We start from the raw sequence: 13,685 nt of genomic DNA, 5'->3' as shown, positions 1-13,685 counted from the left end.
AGGGGGAAGAAAAGTGCCCCTTGCCCCCACCACCCCAGCCTGGATTTGCAAAGCTGCAGGGGAAGCCAGACCCCTGCCCTGGAAGGGGTCCCTTGAGGAATGGAACTGGGACAAGGCAAGGTTAGGGCTGAGACAGTGTGAAACTGTGGAGAATGACAGGCGGCCTGAGCCTGGGGGCTCCATCACCAGTCCCTCACCACGGTCCCCTCCTCCCAGCCCAACTCCAGCCTCAGCCTCTGCCCCTCCCAGCCTCCCTGCTGTTCATTAATTCCAGGGACCATTCTTCCTACTGACAGGGCCTTCTGCCTATTCCACCCCCTTACGTGCCTGGGGGTCCTGCAAGGCTGGGCATGGGACCGAGAGCCGGCATTCATCACCCTCTTAGCTCTGCACAGCAACCCCAAGTGCCTGGCAAAGAGTAGCTGCCCAATCTCTATTTGTGGAGCGAATAGATGGTCCTTCTCTGACAGCTACTGCTATTGTCCCCATTTTGCAGATGAGGTAGTTGAGGCTTGGAGATGTTGAGTGACTTGCCCCAGCCCTGCAGGCAGTGAGCAGTGGAGCTGGGCTGCCCACACCCTTGCATGGTGCTGCCTCTCAGTACCCCCGATCCCAGCCTCCCTGTCTTTGCTCATACTGTGTCTCTGCCTGGTGCACCCTCTCCTGTCTTGTAAGACCTGACCCAAAGGCCATCCCGTGGCCATGATGTCATGAAAATGCTGCCTGTAAATGAGACCTCTGAATGTGTCAGTGTCCCGGCATGGGGTTCTCACTACCTGCTAGGGAGTCTGGGCTGGGCACACACGTCCTGGTGGACAGGAACTGCCAGGAACAGAGCCGCCTCCAGAGGGACCTTGTCTGTCCCATTTGCCATGCTCCTCCCCACATGGTGCTGGGCACAGCGCTTAGGAACCCTTGGGTGAATGAGAGACTTTGGAACCCAGACAGTTTGGGAAGGTCCTGGTCGGTCAGGTTTTGGAGATCCTTGGGGCTGCCCCTGCCGAAGCTTTCTTGCGATTGGGTAACCTGCTCAAATGCAGCCCAAGCTCATATTTGACAGTGATGGTGAGGAGTGGGGCATGTGAGTGTGTGTGGCACGTGAGTGTGTAAACGTGTGTGCATGGCCTCGCTGGAGGCGATTTGCCCTAAAAAGGAGTCTGGGCTACACCCATGTGTGCCTCTGTGTCAGGGGTGAGGGAGATGAGTGTCTGCACAGATCTGAGGAGATCTACTCTCTAAAGGGGCATGCATCTAAATATGTGGGTTTCAGGAGCATGTAGTGTGTATGTCTGTGTGTGCATGCATGGCCTTGATGGGACTTGCTTTGTAAGGGGGCATATGTTTATATGCATGTGTGCCTGCATGAGGGCGTGTCTTGTGTGTGTGTACCTGGTCTTGGTCTATTGTATGTGTGTGTGCGCGCGTGTGTGTGTGTGAGAGAAAAAGGTGAGCATGTGAAGGAGTGTGCTGCAAGGAGAGGTTTGTATGAATGTGTGTGTGTCGGAGGTGTACCTGGGAATGTGGGGATGGATGCCGGGAAAGAGCAGTGGCTGCTGCATTTGTCAGGTAGAGGGAGCAGATTGAAGTAAACAGGCTGTATTTTTGGTTCTCTGCTGTGAGAGAGCTTCTGGCAGCTGTGCTGGCAAACCTATGAGTCACAGAGAGAGAACTATGCCGTGACACTGTCCTCTGGTTCATAAAATGTAAGTTAGAGCCAGAAGCAGCCTTGGAAGTCACCTACTTCTATCCGTTGTGTTACAACTGATGGAAAACAGAGAGGGGAAGCAAATTCTCCAGATCACACAGCGAACTCAGGATGGAGCTGGAACTTGGGCTTGTGTCTGGGTCTGGGACTTGCCGATCCTCTACTTCCTGCTGCCAGGACCCTGAGGAGGAGGGAGAGGGTTAACCACAGAGTAATTAATACCAGGCACCAGAGTATTATAACATTTCATTTCCACTTTAATTAGGGGAACTTAAAAAAATAGAAGTCTTTGTTGTGTCAATTAGTTGATTGACTATCGTTGGTTTCTGGGTTAGTGAAACTTGATCTGCAGTGAATGAATTTGTTTATCAGGGAAAAGGAGCCAGGGGGTGGAAAGAGAAATTCAATTAAGTGTCAGGCTGCTGAGTGACAGGCTGCGTTTGATAGAACTTTTAGCTTAATTGCTTGTATTTCATTAAGAGTTTTATTTATCAAGAGGATTCTTCATGTTAAAAATCTCAGGTGGTGTCTGAGGGACTTTGGGCTATTTTTCTGCATTGATTGAGGACATTGAATTGTGGACCTGAAGAATTACCTGGGACCTCAGGGACATTCTTGTCTGGCCAAAGACTGTCCTTTATCCTAGCTCCTGGGGCTTGTGGCCCCCTCGTGCCTCCCTCCCAAAGTTATATCCAAAGTTTAGTAAGTGTTGCATTTCTCTGGGGAGAATAATCTGTATTTCTTCTGTAGATTTTCAAAGGGATAGGAGTCGCATAGACAATAATCCTCAGCCAGGCTGACCAACTTGTTTGGTTTTGCTCTTTGTTTATGATTTCCTTCCCCATAAAAACAAACTTAATTGCATGCACAGTTGTAAAATTGTACACGAAGGCAGTGCCAGAAACTACGTTACTATTATTCTGCATTAACAAAAAAGACTGTAAAAATGACTATCCTTGAGAAGAAAATGATCCCTATAAGATTTAATTTAATTAGAGATATGATTACTATCAGGGTTTTCCAAGAATGTCATATAAGCTCAAAAGTAGATGCATTTTATTATAAATCAAATGGGTCCTGGTGCCCCAGAGGTATATAAAAAATATACAGTGTGGCTTACTTGAGTTCTTCTTTTCTGAAGGACTCCAGACCCTTCCTGTGAGGAGAATTGTCCAATGCATAATCTATAATGGCTACAGAGAGGGAGGGAGGGAGAAAGGAAGGGAGGGAGGGACAACCTGCTGAGCCTTGGGGCTCTATCACCAGTCCCTCACCATGGCCCCCTGTGTCTCTCTCTGTGCACCTGTGGTCCCAGCTACTTGGGAGTCTGAGGTAGAAGGATCGCTTGAGCCCAGGAGGTTGAAGGGGCTCACTTCAACCCCCTCTGGCCCTCTCTGAGCCTCGGTTCTCTCATTTATAAAGATGATCACTTTATAAATCAGAGAGGGCCAGAGGTTTTCCCAAGGACACACAGCCAGCTATGGGCAGAACCAGGACTAGCACTTGTTCTTCCTGCTTCCTTTTCAAGAACCTGGCTCTCTGTGGGGCCTCTGAGTTGCTGGGCTTAGGTCCTTCAGGGACAGTTCAGCGGGACAGCCATTTCTTTTTCTTTTGATCTATTAGGGCAGGAGAACAGAGTGGTTAGGACTGCTATTACCACCTGGGCTTAAATTCTGGATTTCCTGCTTGTTATGTGAACTTGGACAAGTGCTTTGACTACACTGGTAAACGGGATAGTAAAAGCATCTGTCTCACTTGGCTGTCAGGAGGATCATGGGGTACTCCATGTAATGCACTTAGACTATACCTGGTACATAGTAAATGTTCAGTAAATACCAGCTATAATTATTATTGAGCTTCCAAGTGAGATTTCATTTGAAAAAAGGTTCCTAATTTTTTTTTTTTTTTTTTTTTGAGACAGGATCTCACTTTGTCACTCAGACTGGAGTACAGTGACACAATCACAGCTCACTGCAGCCTCAACCTCCTGGGCTCAAGCGATCCTCCTACCTCAGCCTCCCAAGTAGCTGGGACCACAAGTACACACCACCAAAGCTCAGCTAATTAATTTTTTTTTTTTTTTGGTAGAGGCAGAGTCTTGCTATATTGCTCAGGCTAGTCTTGAACTCCTGAGCTCAAGCAATCCTTTCGCCTCAGCCTCACTATATGCTGGTATTACAGGCATGAGCCACCACAGCCTGACCTCTAATTCTTAAAAATAATTGAGGAGCATTGTCCTGGACTAAGTAGCTCCCTCTCCAACCGGTTCTTAAGAAGAAATAATTTACTCCAGGAGATGGGTGGACTCAGTCCTGGTCCATGATGAGGGCTGGGAAACCGAGGTTTCCTCCTGCCTTGGGTTTTGCTCTTCCTGGCACTCCCTTGATACCTGAGGATTTTTCTTTTCTTTTCTATGATAAACATCTATTCTGGCTCTATTCTCTTCCTCTTTCCTTTTTACCCCCTTTCCTGTCTTATCCCTCCCTTCCTCCCTTTCTCCCTTCCTGCCTCCCTCCCTCCCTCCTCATTTCCTTCCTCCCTCCCTCATTTATTTCCTTCCTTCCTTCCTTCCTTCCTCCCTCCCTCCCTCCCTCCCTCCCTGCCTCCCTCCCTCTCTCCCTCCCTCCCTCCCTCCCTACATCTGTTGGGTGTGGGAGCTGGCTTCTATAGTCTCTTAAGAGCTGATTGTGCCTGTCTGTTTCTGACTCTGCATTTTGGGATGTCACTTGGTGGCTTGACATCAGCCATGATAGGAATATTTACACCATGGAAATTGGACAACACTACAAATAAGGGCTTTTTTTGGGATTATTTGTTTGCTATTTTGAAAACTATTTTTCAGCCTACTGTTTCATCCATCCATCCCTGCGTCATGCATCCCTACCTCTGGATGGCCAGACATCCATCCACCAAGCCATCACCCATTGAACCATTCATCCATCTGACATGTATTAAACACTTCTTGTGAGCCAGGCCCTATACAAACTCCACTGGGAGGGTAGAAATGGCCTGAACCTGCTCCCTGCCCTTGAGGAATTGACACTTTAGTGGAACAGACACCTTACACACTCAAGATCTGTCTTGGACATCATCTCATTTGATGGTCATGGTCAGTATTGTTATCTCAGTGTAACAGTTGAGGAAATTAAGGCTCAGAGAGGTTAAATGAATTGCCTGAGGTCACACAGCTGGCTGTCCATTCATTTGTTTACTCGTATGACAAGGCATAATACTCAGCTTACAGAGTGCTTAAATCCAGCCAGATGCCAAGGTGAAAACTGATTTTCAAACCTGTCCTTCAGAAATAAACCTTCTTAAAAAAATAAAAAGAAAGAAAATAAAAGAATAGGGAAAGTTATTTTTCCATCTTGCTTAGATGGGGACAGTTTTGAATTTATTTTTTTCAGATTGAACAATCGTTCCTCAAATGGATAGTGATAGGTGATCTAAAAAATAATCTTTAAAAACGTCGCCGAGTTGGGCATTTCCTCCGGGTGACATAACTCAGTGTGACAGAATGCATTTAAATTCACGGAAAAGAAATGGCAAGGAGTGCGGTGCAGAAGGTGTTTGTGTGGCTGCTGGCTCCTTAACCCTCTCCTTTCACCATTCTTCCCCCTTTCCTCCACCACCCCCGGGCCTGTGGGCGTATTTACTTCCCTCACTGCCTCCAGCCCTATGTCTACATATACACATACACATAGCAGGGATCAAAAGCACTTCTGAAGATCCTGGGTCCCGGAATGTGGGCAGCTGATAGGCTGGGGGGAGAGGGTGTGGGTTTCCTAATGGGCCAAAGAAAGAGGTGCCAGGAATGCATGGAAGATGATGTCTTCCTTTTCTCTAGGTTCCTGTCTGTTCCCATTGTATTTCTATTCCTGAACATGGCCACCGTGGTAACAAGGGGAGGGCTTTGCTTTGGGAAGGCCAGGGCCAGGCCAGGTGAGGCTCACAGACAAAGGATCTGCTGGTAACTCAGATTCAGAGTGTGAGGAAACCATGCCACAATTCCTTTCTGGTTTGGTGGGTGGCCTCCCTCTAAGAGACAGAACCCCAGGGCCATGCTAGGGTTGCAGCTGAGAGTGTGGATGGCAGCATGGTGCTCAAGGTGCTAGAGTTTCTTTTGTGTGATATTTTAGTTGTACTTCCCAAGGTATGTTCCATTATCTGCACACTGGTTTCTAGTTTCTGGCATTCTGCATCTGCTTATGGCTGGGAAGAAAGAAGAGGGTAGATAACTCCTTAGGGAGGAGAAGGAGGATCTGATGGAGGCGATGTCTTAAGTCAGCTTTCCTAGATGCAGATTCTTGCAGATTTTTCACAGAGAGTAAATAATTGCAGATGGGGAGTGAAGGGAGCTGGACATGGGAGGGGAAGGACCTGAAGCTAGAGATCAGCTTCAGCCTGATCCATGGGAAGCTCTGGAGTGGGACTTGTACCACAGATTGGTCCCCACTTGAGGCCAGGGGACTGGCATTTGTACTCCCATGTCAATCACTAGCTACTGGTTGCCAGTGGTGGGCATGGGAGTGAGAAGAGAGTAGCTTCCAAGAGGAGGCAGATCTGCCAAGGTAAGTCTCCGGGTAAGGAAACAGGGTGAACCTTCAGGACTCACAGGACCCAGGGGCTGGGGTACTAGTCTGATAAAAGGGGTGTTATGGTTTGAATGTGCCCCCTAAATTTCATGTTGTAGAAACCAAATTCCCAAATCCATATGTTGATTGGAGGTGGGGCCTATGAGAGATAATTAAGATGAGATAAGGTAATCAGGCTGGGGCACCCATAATGGAACTAGTGACTTTATGGGAAGAGGAAGAGACCTGAGCTGGCATGCTCCCTGGCTCTCATCATGTGATGCCTTTTACCACATTATGACACAGCAAGAAGGGCCTCACCAGATGCAGCCCCTCAGCCTTGGACTTCCCAGCCTTCAGAACTGTAAGAAATACATGTTTTTTTTTAATAAATTACCCAGTCCCAGATATTAAGTTATAGCAACAGAAAATGGAACAAGACAGGGCGTATGGATTGGGAAGCAACGGCTACTACAAGGAGAACCTCAGTAAGACAGGAAAAGGGAGAGGAGGGACTGTTCCCCTCCCTGCCCTGGGGGACTGTGGGAGGAATTCAGCAGCAAGTAGGAGACACTCTTCACCTACTGCTGCCCTCACCCGCCATGCCACTGTAGCAAAAGTTCACAGAAAACCCTCTCTTAATAACTGAGTACCATCAGCAGGTAGGAGAAGAAACTTGAAAGACACATTCATGAAAGAGAGACCGAAGTGAGAGATGGTTTAAATACTTGCTGCTTTAAGTATAGCTCCAGCACCAGCAGCACCAGCATCACCTGGAGCTTGTCCAAAATGCAGGCTCTCAGGTCCCACCTGAGGCTACTGAATCCAATCCGAAATCATTTAACAAGATTCCCAAGTGATTTGTGTATACACTTAAAGTATGAGATGTTCTCCTTAGAAAAAAGGTATTACATCAGGAAATGTGCCTCTTAGCTGGACAGACAGCTGAAGAGTAGCACAATGTCTTCATTTATTCTCTGTTCTTTATTTTGGTTGTTCTTGTATTGAACATCAGTTTTCCAGGCAGTGTCCCAGGGAAACAAAGCTCCCTGCCCTCCTGGAGCTTGCTGTCTGTGGGGGAAAGCAGACACTGGACATAAAATAATACACATAGTTTATTACAATTGTGATAAGTACTACAAAGAAAAAGTACAGGTGACAGTAACAGCATAACACAGGGGAGCTGACCTGGTCTGGGGCTTACAGAAAGCTTTTCTGAGGAAGCAACATTGAGAAATGGGGGACTGCTGTGTTCTGGGCAGAGGGAAGAGCTCATACAAAGGTCCTGAGGCAGGAAGAAACTCTGAGACTTTGAGGATGTTTTTAAAAATTTCGGTCCTGACTGGGCCTATTTGTCTATGCCTATAATCCCAGCACTTTGGGAGGCTGAGGCGGGCGGATCACTTGAGGTCAGGAGTTTGAGACCAGCCTGGCCAACATGGTGAAACCCTGTCTCTACTAAAAAGTACAAAAATTACCTGGGTGTGGTGGTGTGTGCCTGTAGTCCCAGCTACTCAGAAGGCTGAGGCAGGAGGAGTACTTGAACCCAGGAGGCAGAGGTTGCAGTGAGCCAAGATCATGCCATTGCACTCCAGCCTGGCAACAGAGTGAGACTCGTTCTAAAAAAAAAAAAAAAAAAAAAAAAAAATCCCAGTCCTTGCGATGGACTTGAGAAGAATGAAAGAGAGAGAGGAGATGGGATAGAGAGATGGAGGCAGGGGTGCAACCCTGCAGGACCTTGTAGGCATGGTAAGGATTTTGGACTTTTCTATTCAGAGCAGATGGCATCCTTGAGAAGAATGTTTAGTGTAACTCATAAGAGCATGAACTCTGCCACTCGCTAGCTGTGAGACCCTGGACGGGTGGCTTAACCTTTCAGCATCTCGATCTTCTCATCAGAAACAGAAGAACAAGCTAGTGCCTATATCATAGGGTGGTTTTTAGGAATAAATGAGTTGCTGTATGTAAAGGGTTGATAGCAGTGAATAGCACATGAGACTTCGCAATGACCGCCGAAGGATTTTCCTCAGGAGAAGAATGTGATAAGATTTGTGGTGCTTCAAGAAATCACTCTCACTACTGCACGAGGGAAACTCGACTGCAGAAAAGACACTAGACTGTGGGACGGAACGTAGAGTGAAGGCAGAGAGACCAGCCAGAAGATTACAGCTCCCCAGGAGTAGGACGATGGTGGCTCAGACCAGGGCAGAAGCAGTGGAGGTGAAAAGAGGATGGATGAATAGGACTTGGTGAATTGTTGGGTTTGTGTGGTGGGCTGGGCAAAGGGAGTGGGCGTGAGGCAGCAGAGGCGTCGAGGATGCTTCCGAGGTTTCTAGTTTGGGCATCTTGGTGGTTGGGTAGCCAGTTTTTTGGTGGAAGGTGATGAATTACATTTTGGACATGTTGAATTTAGACATGTGAGATGTTAAAATGGAGATATTGAACAGCGAGACGAGACATGCGGCTGCAGATAAAAATTTAGGAGCCACTAATATAAAGATGACAAAACCGTGGGAAGAGGCCAGGCACTGTGGCTCGTGCTTGTAATCCAAGCACTTTGGGAGGCCAAGGCAGGTAGATCACTTAAGGCCAGGAGTTTGAGACCAGCCTGGGCAGCATGGCAAAACCCCGTCTCCACTAAAAATACAAAACTTAGCTGGTTGGTGGTGCACACCTGTGGTTCCAGCTACTTGGGAAGCTGAAGTGGGAGGATGGCTTGAGCCCAGGACATGGAGGCTGCAGTGAGCTGTGGCTGTGTCACTGCACTCCAGCCTGGGCGACAGAGCCAGACTGTCTCCAAGCAAGCAAGCAAGCGAACAAACAAACAAACAAAAAACACCACAGGAAGAGATGAAACTACTCAGAAACAGTTCAGGGAGCTTGGAGTTTGGAGTCCCATAGACTTGGGTCTAAATCTCCCCACCAGTTAGCCATATGGTTTTAGGAGAGTTATTTAGCTTCTCTGATAATCAATTTTTAATCTGAACAATGAGAATAATTATACTTACACCGAAGGGTTATTGTGGAGGTAAATGAGACAATGTGTATAAAACACTGCGCACGGAGCTCAATCAATATTAATCCCTTTTCTTCTTTTACCCCTCCTCTTCACGCATCACATACAGTTTTTCTACCTTGGTTTCTAAAGCCTTCTACATCCGAGTACACCAGGCCTGTGTGCATCTGTTGTCCAGGTGCTGAACCCAATGTAGTGCCTGTCCAGATGGGAACCTAGCTGCCCCAGGCAAGGTTGCCACACATAGGAGAGGGAGTCATGTTGTGAAATGAACACTGGTCTTCAAGTCAAGTGGACCTTGATTCGAGTCCCATCTCTGCTTCCCACTTGCTTGGGATCTCAGGTAAATCAGTGCACCTGCCAGGGCCTCAGGCATCAGGTGATTCTGCTCTGTATTAGTTTCCTAGGGCTGTGGTAACAAAGTGCCACAAGCGGGGTGGCTTAAAACAACAGCCTCAGCCGGGTGCTGTGGCTCATGCCTGTAATCCCAGCACTGTGGGAGGCTGAGGTAGGTGGATCACGAGGTCAGGAGATGGAGACCATCCTGGCTAACGTGGTGAAACCCTGTCTCTACTAAACAAAATATAAAAAATTAGCCAGTCATGGTGGCGGGCGCCTGTAGTCCCAGCTACTCGGGAGGCTGAGGCAGGAGAATGGCGTGAACCCGGGAGGCAGAGCTTGCAGTGAGTCGAGATTGTGCCACTGCACTCCAGCCTGGGCGACAGAGTGAGACTGTCTCAAAACCAAACGAAACCAAACCAAAAAAAAACAACAACAGCCTCATATTCTCTCATAGTTCTGAAGACTTGAAGTCTGAAGTCCACAGGATCATGCTCCTCTGAGACTCTAGGGAGGACCTTTTCTTGCCTCTTCCTGGCTTTTGGTGTTGGCCAGCAATCCTTGCCATTCTTTGGCTTGCAGCTGTGTCACTCTAGTCTCTGCCTCTGTGGTCACACGGCATCCTCCTCTTGGGTGTCTCTGTCTCTTCTCTTCTTATAAGGACACTGGTCATACTGGATTAAGAGCCTACCTTACTCTGGTATGACCTCATCTTGACTAATTATATCTGCAATGGTTCTATTCCCAAATAAGGTTACATTCTCAGTTACTGGGGTTAGGACTTCAACCTATCTTTTTTGGGAACAACCCATAACATACTCTTAATATATTTTTTTCCTTTCAATCTGTAGAAACTAAGAAAAAAAAAATCTCTCCAGAGAAAAGAACTAGGGAACGTTAATTATATTTTCATTTGTTGTTAGAAAACAGATTTCTGACTCCTTAGAAATATGTGTTTTCTCTGTTAATTATGATCTCCTTGTGGCAAGTAATCATTGCAGGTAAAAGCTCTTTCTCATTTAGAGAACAAACACAAAGGCAAGAGTTGGACCCTGCTACATCTGGGGAGAAGAGATTTGTGTTAAATTGGAAAATACAACCCTTTTCTCCCTTCTGTGTTCTCTGGCACAATTTATTTCTAGGGTGGGGGCATTATCAGGGGTGGGGAATGTTTGCTTTCTCTGCTTCCATTAAATTGGACCTCTAGAAATCATTTGCCTTTTCCTGGTAGAGGTAGCAGTACACCTTTGCCTTCCTGCTTCAAGGACAATCCAGTGTCTGGGTGTGAGAGACTCTGATGGTTTCTCCATTTCATAAAGTATCTTACCAGTCAACTCCTTTGAAGAAGTCATAACTGTGGATGCTGGAAGTTAATAAAGGGCCCATGTCCAAGAGGTCCTGGGCACCAAAAACTCATGGCCAATCACGCTCCTTAATTTTTATTCAAATGAGTTGAAAAGTGAGGTCCAGACAAAATCCTATGCATGGATGTTTACAGCAACTTTATTCATAATTGCCAAAACTGGAAAACAACCAAGATGTCCTTCTGTAGGTGAATGGATAAACAGCCTGTGGGTATATCCCCATGATGGAGCATCACTCAATGATTTTTTTTTTTTTAAAGCTATCAAGCCACATGGAAGAATTTTAAAGGCATATTGCTAAGTGAAAGAAACCATTCTGAAAAGGCTACATACTCTGTGATTCCAATGATATGACGTTCTGGAAAAGGCAAAACTATGGTGGCAGTAAAAAGATCAGTGGTTTGGAAGGAGGCAAGGAGGGATGAATAGGTGGAGCAGGGGCATTTTTAGGGCAGTGAAACTATTTTGTATGATGCTGTAATGGCAGGTACATGACATTTGCCAAAGCACATAGAATGTGCCACACAGAGAGGGAACTCTAAACTATGGGCTTTAGTTATTAAAAATATATTAGTATTCATTCATCAAGTACAACATATGTACTATAGTAATGCAATATATGAATAATAGGTGAACTGCTTGCAGGGTTCAGGGGAGAAGGAGAGGGAATATATGGAAGTTCTCTGTACTTTCTGTTCACTTGTTCTATAAACTTAAAACTGTTCTAAAAAAAAAAAAATAAACTCTTAAAAAACAACCAACCAAACAACCAAAGAAACAAAAACCCCTCACAGGCCAGTCACTTTGGGGAAACTCCTGGGATCTATGAGTGTGGGACCTTTTGGGATTTTCCTTGTGAGGCAGAAGGCACTAATGCCTAATGCATCTCTTAACATCTGGGTGGCCTTATTTCAACCAGTACTCACCCTGTCTAAAAGGTTATCAGCTTTGAGTGGAGCTGCAGGCAAAAAGGTCCCATAGCTGGTCCAACAACTGTACAAGTGACCCCAGCACTTGGCAGGCCTGGTGGCAGATCAGCATATTGTATGTAGTCTGGAATATCTTAAGAATCCTAGCAGATGGTGCTAGGCAGTGCCTAGGATAAGGCAAGTGAGACACTTACCTGGGGCACGAAATTAAAGGGGTTAGCCAATAAGCCTTAGCCATCAAGATTTTACTATTTTACAAGATTTTACTAATATTACTATTTTAAAGCAATGCTTTAAAAAACAATGCAAAAAATTCATTGTAAACAAACTATCCAAGCTTTAAGGTGAGATCCAACCCTGTGCTTGCGTAACTTGTCCACACTCATCTCACTCTTGTCTTGGCCGCATCACATCCTGCTTTGATTTACTATTTTGAGATTTTAGTCATCTTGGCATTAATTTTTATTTTAAAAATTATTTTGGCAAAACATTGTTTATCTTGATGACTGAGATTTTGAGCACCTTCCTTTAAATTTTTTGCTCAAAGCAAGTGCTTGACTCATTACACCCTAGCCCAGGTCTTGCCCCTATGCAGGTTAATATATTCAATGATCAGGTTAATATATTCATTCAGTATATGTTAATTAAGTGTCTACCATGTAGGTACTTGGTAGACAACATAACTCGCCCCATGGGTGTCCATCCTCCTCATTCCCTGGTCAGCCCATTGTTCAAGGAACTCACCACTATGTGGCCACAGCAGTATGCATGCATCCAACACTAAGACTTCCTGGGCTGTCCCCTCTGCTCAGTGCTGAATGTTCCAGCAGCAGATGTCTTCACCAAGTCCTCAATGAGGTGCCATAGCACACTGAGGGGATCTGGTGGCTGGTCGATTAATAGGTTCCCATTTGCTATGTAGGGGAAACAATTTGTTCTTACCAGAATAGACACATATTCTGGATTTCCATTGCCATCATGCCCTGGCAGCATCACCACCCATGAACTTGTGAAATGTGTCCTCATAGCCATAGTGTTCCCTTGAGCCACAGCAAGTGCAGTGAGGCAATGGGCTGGTGCTCACACAATTTGCTATTTTTACCATGCAGACATGAAGTGGCTAGCTTAGTAGAAGGTGAAGTGGTCCACCGAAGACTCAGCTCTGCCACCTTTAATGCTGGGCTGCTCTTGTGCAGGATATAGTAGTATATTCTCTGAAGCAGCAACTGGTATCTAATGTGTTATCTTCCATGACCAGAATACACAGCTCCTCTCCCTTAACTCTGAGTTGCATCTACTCAGAGATCCTGAATGACACCAGAGACCACCGCTTGCCCAAGTCCTATTTCTCTACCCAGCAGTCCAGCTCCCCTAACTGCATTCCTGTATTGAGGACACCTACCATTTCTCACTATCTTCTCCTTCTGGCAGTGAGGCATATCCCCCAGACTTTTGGGAGTAGCTTGGATTCTAGCTTTAAGCTGGAGGATACCAGAACCGGGATATTCTGCTGACCTCATGGTGCTCATGCTTTCCCACTAGAGACTCTGACATCCAGATCCTCTATGTAGCCCCATAGTTTGCTCTGAGTATGCTAGGTACAGGAATATAGGTTGTACACTGCACAAGTCCATAAGACACCATTCAAATGGAATAGCCTTGCCCAAGCAGTTAGGCGTAAGGAAATTGCACCAACCTATTGAAGGAAAGGGACATGGCAAACCAACTCTGGTGCCTAAATTTATGTGGTGATAACAA

The sequence above is a fragment of the Chlorocebus sabaeus genome, chromosome 2 (genome assembly GCF_047675955.1).
Source record: "Chlorocebus sabaeus isolate Y175 chromosome 2, mChlSab1.0.hap1, whole genome shotgun sequence".
NCBI lineage: Eukaryota > Metazoa > Chordata > Mammalia > Primates > Cercopithecidae > Chlorocebus > Chlorocebus sabaeus.
Note: the sequence above shows the minus strand (reverse complement) of the source record.